This window comes from Buceros rhinoceros, unplaced genomic scaffold (assembly GCF_000710305.1).
Source record: "Buceros rhinoceros silvestris isolate BGI_N320 unplaced genomic scaffold, ASM71030v1 scaffold4387, whole genome shotgun sequence".
Lineage (NCBI taxonomy): Eukaryota > Metazoa > Chordata > Aves > Bucerotiformes > Bucerotidae > Buceros > Buceros rhinoceros.
The window spans coordinates 232573-244001 of record NW_010420340.1 but is presented as its reverse complement, the minus strand read 5'-3'; positions in this window follow the sequence as shown (position 1 = coordinate 244001).

The window sequence follows — 11429 nt, the reverse complement described above, 5'->3', positions numbered from 1 at the left end:
TTCCATCAAAACCAGTGACTGCAAAAACGTGGAAACTTAGCTGGGTTATTCTTAGCACAGAATTGTCCTCATGTAGGAACATCATCCCTTTGTGTCGAAGTAATTGATCCAAATCATTCACTGAACAATTCTCCCTCCATTTCAGTTTACTCTTAAAACATTTGCTGGGTAAAGTATTGCTAGATCTAATACTGGAAACTGGCTTAAAATAAAAAAAACCCAACCAAACAAAAAACAACTTTTGCTTGATTTATTTCCATCTTATGGACAGAATGACTTGGCTTACAGGCTTAAACTAAAAAGTAGGAGCTTAGTTCCAGAAGAATTTACATCTAGAATAAATCCCATGAAGAAAGGAAGTGTGTATGGATAGTACCAACATTTCTATGACACACTTAAGAGTCATACAAGTAAACAGACTGGAATTTCATAAAGTGTTCTGTCTTAAAAAGAATGGAACATGTTCAGCCATTATGCAAGATATTATGGTATAATATTCTTGCCTGGATAGTATAGTAATAAAGAGCTGTATAGAAAGAAAATGTGACCGAGATTAACGTACCCTCTCAGACTCTGAATCCCTCAGGATAAAGTCACTGTCCTGAATCCTTGGCGATAGAGGACTTCTGTCTCCAGTGAAGTAGTACCAAATGAATCATAAATGTTTCCAACTTTAAGCTTTGACCTGCTCAATACAGACAAATGTCTTTAGTATTCATAGAAACAAAACGTGTATACACATGTGTACACAGCAGTACGCAGGTACAAAGCACATTTTTTCTGCACCAGTTGCAGAGTAAAGGGCATCGCTCTGCCCTAGCTCTTACTGAACTCTTTTTACTTATTTAAACTTCTGAAAATCTTCAATGAATCCCTTATTGAAACTCAAATTTTTTGTCTATTTGAATTACAGTTATACTAGCTGAAGCAGAAATAATCCAGAAGCTGGCCTTAAATCAAGAATGAAAATGGAAGCTACTCGGTGTAGAAATCACAGTACTCATCTTACTCTTCTTTTTCATGGAGCCTTCAAATAGAGATTTCATAAATTCAGAGGTGTTAAGGCTGCAAGGGACAAACAGTCATTATAGAGTGTGACCTTTTGAATATCAGAAATTATGGTTTATATAAGTAAATGCTTGCTTTGTATCCTTTGACTGTGATTGAACTCAAGCACATAGGTCATAAAAATATTCAGCTTTTGATAAAATGAGTTTCCAGCATTTGAAAATTTGCCACAGTCCAGCTTCACCGAAGTTGATGAAGGTGAATGGATCACATTTGCTATGTATTTCTGGTACCAGAGAGCTTGGAGTTATATCACACTACACTGGTCTAAATACATCTAAGCCTAGGCATATCCCATAGCGGCTAGTCTTGATACACCAAAATACGAGTATTAAAAATGAACATCATAGTTTGTTTTTAAAGAAACAAACCGCAAACAACCCGCACCCCAAACACTGTTCAGTGCTGTTATGAAAAATCTAACAAAAGCCAGAGATCCAATATGGAACTTGTCGTTCTGAGGTTATTGTTGCTTATGCTCGTTTGGTACTCAGTGTTTACAAAACTTTGATAAACCAGTTAATGATGTCACCAGCAGAATGAGGTGAAATAAAGCAATGGAGTCATGTCCTTATTGGCATTTCATCCAACTAATGTTTCTCCAACAGCAATACTCTTCTGTTAAATTCATCAGCCTTACCTCTGAAATGTTTAATTAAGACAGGAACTTCTATGTTAACTTGTCTTTTAATTACCTTTTGAACAATGGAGGTATTTCTTTATGGTGAACTTGAATTACATAATAACAACAGCTTCTGCAGAGCAGAGAAACCAGTGCCATGTTACAGAAAAATTTGGAAAAAAAGTTCTGGAAGAGGGAAAACCTGGAAATAGATTAAATGCTTTGTTTTTAATATTTGTGGGGTTTTTAATTCTCATTTAAAAATGTTACTTAAAAATGAAAACAGCCCTAAACTTTAAATCAAATGAGGAATTAGGGAAAAAGTATTCTGAAATTTCTGTATGTTGCCTTGGCTTCACATCAAATGAAGCAAATTTTTCAACCTAAACTGAATGCAGATATTTTTGGATAATTGATACGAGGAGTTCCATTTTTGGTTGAATGAACACTTTCAATCACAGAAAAACATTTTGGTTTCAATTAATGGAAAGCATTCTGCCTTTTCCAATCAAACAAATATTTCACAAATTGTTCAGCAAGTGAACTGAAAGCATTTTAACTGTTTGCATTCCTACACCATGTGTGCTCCTCTGTATCCAGTATAAAGCATTTGGCAACATGGATTGCACTGGTTTGCCCAAGAGCTATATTTAATTTGGGGCCTAATAGGGTCACTTCACAGGATGAAGAAAAGGGTTAGAGTTAGATTAAATAGTGAAGAACTGCAAAAGCTCAGCGGAGGGTTCTGCAGAAGTAAATTATTGCTTGTATGACCACAAAACCAAGCCAGGTGGCTGCTTCTGAGTCAAGTCTGACTCCACTCTGTCAGACACTGTTAGCCCAAACACAGCTGTTACCTCCCCACACCTAACATGCTTATACAAACTGAAACATTTCTTTATTTTCAGAATTATCCATAAGCCCATCTGGCAATGTTGATAAATATCCTGACCTCTGCTACCCTACCATTGCCCATGTGCCCAGAATTGCTGGCCCAATAGTCTTTTCAGATATAGACCATGGGATCCTATTGAATTCAACTCTTTACCGAACTCTGAAGGTTTAACTTGTTCATTAATGTTGAGAAATTATACTTTTTAGCCTAAATCCAAGCACAGGTTTCAGACCCTCTCTTGCATCAGTGCTCCATCAGTTTTCTCATTTCTAGACTTAAGTCTAGAACACAGGCAAATGAGCTCTTTCCCCTAAACCTAATAATTACCCTAACCTGATTGATTGTTGATGTGAATATACTGCATCACCATAATAACCGGAGTCTACCGGCCCAGAATAAACCTAGTCTGGTGTCTTGGTACTGATATTTAAGTATACGTTATCTGACCTTGTTGATCTGAACCCTAGCCATTATCCCAAATGTAGGCTTTCTTATCTTAGCTACCCTAAGTCCAAAGTTATTATTACTACCCTTATTTGCAGAATATTTATTGAATATATTCTGGGTAAGTACAAACCCAGGTTAAACCGTAATACAAATTTCTAAACCTATGCCAACCCCTTTTTAGTCCCTGATGTGTCTTTCAGCTATAGCCATAACCTTTATCTAAAACGTCATCCTATTCTATTAACATGCAAAAGCAATATTTATTATCCAAACTATCATCGCCCAGGAAGTAAATTCACGTTAAGGGCACCAAATTTGGCCCAAACGCAGTCCTGCTCTTGCCTTATCAGGTCCTGTAGAAGCCATTGCCCTTGATTTCAGGTTGACACTGCTTGGGTCATTCCCCTATATTTAGAGTGGGAATAAAAGTGATTCCTCAGTTCAGGGTTTGTATATAGATAGGCTGACGTTTATGTGTCAGGCACAGAGTTAAAGTAGTATCTCAAAAGATTGTAGGGTCAGTTACTTATATCTGGGTGTGACAGAATTGCTGCTTAAAAATTTGCAACATAGGCTTTCTTAAATGTATAAGGCTTAAGTTTGCTGTACTTGAATCCCAGGACTGTACTGGAAAACTGTTATGTGTTCTTGTAGCTGAAGAAGATGCAAAATCAGTGATCTAAATGGAAGGTGAATGAATTTGGAGCTTCTAGTCACCGGTGAAAATAAAAAAACTGAAGTGTGCTAAGTATGCCACTTAAATTTACGTGTGCTGATTTTGAAATGTGAAGGATAGAGAGAGTATAGGCTACTTTTCAGGCACATTCAGCATGAATGAGTGTGAAAAGTGATATATAGCTGTTCAGGTATATCCACTTAATTTATAGTACCAAACAAATCTTAACAAGGTTGAGTGTTTTTAATACACACATTTAGATGGATGCCGGTAAAATGTTCCTCCTCAGGAAAGAAAGCAACAGTACAGACCTTCAATCATTGCTGTAATGAGAAAATATTCTCAGATTTAACAGTAAAAGAAAACCTGAGCAATCACCATTTCAACCTATTGCTGAAATCTTTCTTCCTTGCTCTGGAGATGATTGAGGAGGCTGTATAGCCTTTTCTAAAAAGGAAGTCACAAAGCACCTAGCTCTACCGTCATATTAATTACATTCTTTCTCAGCTCATTCTTCTAACCTCATACTGCTCAGGCTTTGCAAGAGAGGTTTTTCGAGCTCTCCTAGGTGGTTTACAGAGTCAGATGCAGCAGTTGACTTTTGGCTCAGACATTTTAACAGAGGCAGAGTTGTAAGTTTTCATGTCAAATATACAGTATTGGGTTGCCAGTGAATAGGTGGTAACAAATCGTAACTCCATCTGTTGTATGTACTACATATTCAAAAGAGTTTAATTTCACGAGTTTAGTGCTCTGTTATTTTCTTAATCATTCTTACTCAATGAATATGCTAAATTGCTGTGCCAAACACCATAAAATAGCCTTGAGAACATCTTATGAATCCAAACACGTATAGTAGGACTGAGTAAGACCGAAGAAGTACTGACAGTTACTTTTTCTTTCCCACTTAGTCCTTTGAAACAAGCAGTTATCCTCCCCGCTCTGTGTCACACTGCCGTTTGTTTACACCGGTATGTGTGCTGCAGCATGCCTGTGGGTAGCACAGCTGTGGAGGTAGCGTGAGGTGATCCTGTGGTGGTTTGCTGTGGAGCGGCAGGGAGTGTGTGCCGTGGCTTTGTATCTCACCACAAAGCCGGGTGTGTGTGTGTGTGCGTGCGCGCGCGCTCTGTTTTGTTGTCTGTTGGTTTTGACCAGTAAGTAGTGAAGAGAATATGTATAAATTGTTGCTGAAGTTAGAGCGTTTGCCCCAACAATTACTACATGTAACTGTAACTTTAATACCTTGGCAGCTAACTGTAACTTTAATGCTTTAGCAAAATAATTTTATATGGAACTAAGGAGATAAGAAATTAAATGTGTACATATACATAATATACTGTATATGCATACATGCATAACTTACAAATGCAAATGCTCTAACCATATTTTTGATAACTTTCAAATTCTATTTGCCAGTGTCTACCAGAGAATAGCTATTTAGGTGATTTGTTAATGGCCTGTATCATATGCCCTTGATATATGCCTACGTCCTTGCCATCATCACATCCTTCCTACTCTGAAACTGTTCTCCAGGACAGGCCGTCTTTTTCCACTCACTGCAGCAAAGTGAAGAACATTATTTCCTCTAATATTCTCACCCTCAAATGTGAATTTTTTTCATTCCGTCTCAGAAACATCTGCTATTACAGTCTGATTAGGTGGTTCCTTTAACCTCCATCTATCAGTATTCATCAATATTTATGTTCGCTTTCCTTTCATGATGCTGCATGCAACGAGAACGGTAAGGGCTGTTGAGAAGTTGGTCTGGATCTTTTCTTCCAGCCCTCTAAGATGAGCATAATCACTCACAGTGTCCCTCCCCCTTGAGTTTTCAACACCTGTACAATGTGCAGGAAACGATCAAGAAGACATTTAACTCACATAACCCACATACCAGTGAAATAAGTAATCAGGAAGCCATTGAGACTGAATAAAGGAAAACATATACACTACATATACTCCTGTGATGGAGAATTTTCTGGATTTGCTGATGTACAAAAATATATGTGGATTTTCCCTCTGCAGGTTGCGCAGTGTGACACATTTTGCACGAGATTATGGACTGACTGACCAAATTTTCTGCAAATACAAAACCATACTGTTAGCAAAATATAATTTTATCACCGTTAACTGCATGTTTCACTAATTATGATACTTACATACACAACTTATAATTCTGTGGTCAAATCTGTGTTTATAACTCCTATATCGTGTCCCATTTTGCTTCCATAACCTTTTTCTTATGAGACATCTTGAACTAATTTTCCATATGTTTAAAAGAATGACAGCATCTTACATTGTTATTTTAATCTGAATAGTTTAGTATTGAAGTATTTTCCTCTGTAGACCTTTTCTTCTTGACACGATTTTGATATGAATTCACTTACAACCCTCAGAGCTGTAATATGTCTGTGTATGCACATGGCTTCCTCATTCTTTGAAGGTTATTGTGCAACTGCTGTGCATGTTATGTCGAGATATTCGGGTGTTCTGTGTGATGGGTCTGCACAGCACAGACCTGTGGGTAAGAGAGAAGAAGCAGCGTTTTCCTCATTGCCTTATGAAAGTAAATCTCTGGTTTGGCCTAAGTACCAAAACCTGCAGGAGATTTTCTCCAAATCCTCCTACCTGGCTCGTTGGCTTTGGACAGTGAAAGCTGAGTGGTAGATTGGTATCTTTTCCATGGTGCTTAAATCAAGCTTGTAGAAGAATAGCCTAGAATAGCTGGAAATGAGCCTGTTGGGTTTTGAAAACACGTGTGTAATAATACTGTCAAAATAATTGTTCTTGGCCATATGATAACTTCAGTATCTAGTGGTACCTGCTGGCTATAACCATTATCACAGTCTCAGGATTTAGGCCTGTCTATCTGCTAGCTTGGCCTGATTTTACATCTTTGTAATTCCAACACAGTAATACAAAATAAGAGGCTAAATTTGTCTGTGTATCATGCTTGTATTCATGACATTCTGAGTTCTAGTGCATTGTAAACCTCATAATGATCTGCCAACAGCAAAAAGAAAACTATGATGTTGAATTGTGTCCTTAATAACATCACGAAGTGCAAACTGACTAAATTAAATTGTCTTTAAATTATAAACAGTGTGTATTTTCAGAAAAATTTTGAGTAAATTGTTGTAACAGAACACCATTCACAAATAGATTTACCTGCTTTATATCCTTCCTGCTGTCATGCTTCATAATATATGATAATAATTAGTTTAGCATAGGAATAGAAAACCAGAAGGATATAGGAAACCTTAGTGAAAAGGTTTTGATTTTCTTTTTCCCTAGCAGAAAATTGGCTTTCCTTTCTTAAAACTGAATCCTCTCTGCAGTAATAAACATGGGAAAGAGGAGTAAAGCTCATAATACAAGTACTTCAATAGGTAGAATTATACGGTCTCTTTGAATACCATAGAAATGTGTCAAAACTCGTGATGGAATTTTCTAATAAGCAGGCGTGTGCATCATAAAATAATGGTGTAAGGTTTACATCTGTGATTTAAGGAGTTAAGAAGATGGCACTAGGGCCTATCTTCTCAAAACCATCTAGGGACAATGTGGTTTTCTTATAATGACTGATCAACATGTTCACAGCTGAGTATGTATGTGATGCTACTCTGGGACAGGGCTTGTAGGGGCTATTGCAACTTTGACTAGACTTAGCAACATTGAATTTTCTGCAAGATGAAAGGAGGGATCAAATTTTGAGATAGCTTGGAAAAGGGTTTGCCAGTGGCTTTGAGAAGTTAATTTTTATGCAATTGAAAAAAATCAGGTTTCATTGTAGTGAAAGGAAGAGCCATCAAATCCACCCTGAAATAAAAAATGTTTATTTCATGATACTCTAGGCAGCTGCCAAATTATAGGTGAGGTCAGTAAGAAATGCAAAGAATGCTTTTGTGAAAACTCTGTCAAGAGTGGTTTTGGATTAAAAAAAATCCAGCTGGATAAAGCAAATTCTTTCCTGCTATGAATTAATCACCCATCTAGGTTAGTTCTGCTGTAATTAGTTCTGCATTAGTGGAACTCAGAACCCCCATCAATCAAAAAGGTGAGAATTCTGCCCCATTCCACTCTGATTTCTAGCTTCCTTCAGCTCAGATTTCTAAATAAAAAAATCTTGTAATTGATTTTTCCTTCACCTGCAAAATTCATGTCACTCAGATGAACATCTGTGTTGTTTTCTCACTGGAGATAACACAAAGATAGGTGTAATCCTCATCAGCAACTCTTCAGCTTCCCTGATGCTGGTTCTGACTCTTTTCTACAGCTTATTTCAGCAGAGTGTGCAGAAAGAGCTCTCTCAGGACTCACACACTGTTAGCCATTACTTGTTGCTTTTGCTCAGTAGCCAGAAAGTGAGATAAACTTTTTAATCTTCTTATGATTCGCATAAACTTTTGAGAGGACAAAGGAACCGTGGCATATAATATTATTCACAAGTGTTTCTTCCCTCTACAACAACATTATCTATGGTACTTACTCTTTTTTCCTTCTTTCTTTATATTATTACCTGGTCGGATTTTCTCCTTAGCTTGATGATGTGGGAACTGGAGGCCAAAGCAGCTTTCCTCTACTTCTGAACATTGAGTGTATAGTTCAAAGCTTTATGTGAAACATGGCAGTAGCTTTTTCCTGTGTTTTTCACTATTTTGGCTTAAGAACATCGACTGTTATTGAAAGCTTTACTATCTGTAAGTGTAGAGGGCATAAATCTCACACATGCTGCTGTTTGTATATACTGTAATGTGAATAGGTCTAGAACGGAATTTGCGGTGTTACTGTAAAGTACATCAATTCTATCAGCTATTAACTATTGTAACAACTGATTAAAAGATGGTATATGATCAATTTAGCTGTTACATTAGCAGTATCCTACCAGAGGAGTGGGGGAGGAAATTAGCATTCTTTATGAGAGAATGGAGGTGGCAAGGTGAGAATTTTCATGTAAGAGTGAATGAATTTCTATTTCTAAAGTATTATCTTTTGATATAATGTCTACAGGAACATTATTTGGTCATCATTGAGAGAAATAATCTTTTCAGCTGCCTAAATATAGGCCATGTGACACCGTTTGTGTAGCTCCTTGTCTCTGAAAGGTTGTTAGATATTTGTTAATCAATGAAAGTGTCCTTAACTGTAGCAATAGAATGAATGTAAGAGTCTAAATAAATGGTTCTAAATTCCAGAGACCTTTACCTTTGTAAACTGTGTTTGGAAGAGATGCATAACCATCAAAGGACCTGCCTGGCCATATATATTGATGGGATTATGCAGATATATCTCTGCGTATTGCAGAGGCTTGCTCACGAGGCTCTTATAAGACTACAGTGTAAAGAAAACCGTTGATGCACCAGCACAAATTAATAAAAGGATAGTTCAGTAACAATCACAGCAAGGAGCAGCAGCTACCATTAGCAGCGTAACCGAAGAGAGCAATTGTAAACCTTGTTACTGAACAAAGAGACTGAAGGAAGAGTGAAAAAATACTTTCCAGGGAATATAGGCATAATTGATATGGATAGGAAGTAGGTTCTGTCAGGATTTGTCACCAGTTACTCTTCCCCATGCTGAAAGGGAGAACCCTATTGCTCTAATTATTCAGCACTGTGATATCACTCTCCCCTAGTTTCCTCAGAAAGCGCTTAGAACAAACCCTTCCTGTAATAGCTGTGTATACAGTTAGTTAAACTGTGCTTACCAGCTCTTGGTATGACTTCTACACAGCAAATTTTTGAGAGATGTTGCTAAATACATTCTTCTTATTCGGGTTTTCATCTCCAGTTTGGGGAGAAGAAAAGATAACAAGCAGCTATACTGACCACACACATCAGAAATGTTGAACATTTGATGACAGTAATCCCAAGATTTCCAGTCTTCTCTAAGCCTACTTTTATCTTACATGTAAATATCATACTACAGCCAAGTAAGCACATTGAAAGCATATTAACAATTCATCAGTTTTTCAAAATTCTTGGACATCTGGGTATTTTAGGGAGTTTATCATGTGAATAACTCAAGCATGTGACTTCAGAGTTGCCCCCTGAAAATGTTCTAGTAGTTCAAAGAATATAAACATCAAAGGGAATAAAAGAGAATTGATTTTTAAATGCATCTGAACAATTCCAGAATATACTTGTCAGCATTTCCTTATCTTTAATAATAGTACATTTATTCAAAACACTTGATTCAAATGTAACAGCGTGATGTTCTGTTCTGTATTTTGAGGGCCAGGCTGATTGGTTTACTGTGTTGGTTTTGTCAGAATTTATTTATTAGTATATAGGGAAAAAATAGAGACTAAAGAAATAGATTCATGCAACATATGTTCAAACAAGGTTTGCTGATGCAGGTAGCAGTGTTCAGGAATTCCAGGTACTGACCCCTATTTTCTGGTGGAATTGTAAAATTTTGTTCATCTGGTTAACTACCTACTAAACTGTAATGAAGACTTCCCACATACTGTGAAAATAAGGACAGAAACTAGAGGCCTTCCTGAGTTCATATAGCTCCCTGGTGATAAGTAAAGCAGAAGATTGAAGTAAAACAAATAAATAAAAAGATGAAAACAAAGCCTGTGTGTTTTTGTAAGAGAGAAAACTTCACAAAAAAGTTCTTAAATATTTCATATTTTGATATATGTACATCCTTCAGGTTTGTGCATTGGTTAAGTATAAGTGATACAAATATAGAAAAGTTCTATATAATAACTTCATTTAAAAATATAATTGGGATCCACGGAATTTTTTACTAAAACCAGGAAAAATAGCTGCCGTTTATTTTTAGGCATTGAGAGACTGGAAGAACAAGTCTCAATGGCAAAGGGAATGCTTATCAGCCAAGAAGGCCAGAATTTAAACAAAAGCAAAGTCATGTGAGTATCTGGACGTAAGTATCAGAAAGATTTTTAAATTACCATTAAATTGTTCGTTGGAAAATGCTGAATTACTCAAGACTTTAAAATGAAAAGGCTAAGAAAAATTAGACCTCATGAAACCGTATTGCATGAAGTGCTGTTAAGCCTGTGTGAAATCAAAAAAGATACCAAAACATATATCTCTACTTTTTATTGATGGTGCTTGAGAGGTGCTTTCTCTGAAGGTCAGCATACTGCAGCTGTGTGCTAAAAGCACCTTTCACCACGCTTCATTCTCCACAGGAAAGCTATATAAAATGGGCAAGTAGCATTTTATAAAATATTTATGATGCAGTTCATATGAAAGCAGGATGCTGAAACTATGTGACAATAACCAAGAAGGTGCAGTGGAAGTGAACTGTGCTTTCCAGAAACCGTGTTACTGCACTTTTCCTCCTGAGGAAGCCCCCTTGGAAGCCAGATCTGTACTCTGAGCTTCAGGCTGAGGTCTGTACTAGACACTGCTTGACAGCTGCCTGGAATGCTGTTGGCACACACATCACAAGTCGTGAAAGCTGTTTACTTAAATGCCAGTCAACATTTAGGTACATCTCTCCTTAGTCTGTGCCTTTGAGAGTACACAAAACTGATCCACATCCAGAACATCAGACCACGGAATTTTGTTCTAGATTTTCCTCCAGGAATCTGAACTCCAGGAGACTGCACTGAGGCGGAAAAATTTCTCTAAGTTTCTGTGGTTTTAGGCCACTAATCATATGTATCAGAGACTAAGGTATTATATGTTGTGTCATGACTCAGGTAACAGGATACACGCTTTCTCTCTGCTGTATTTGCTCTT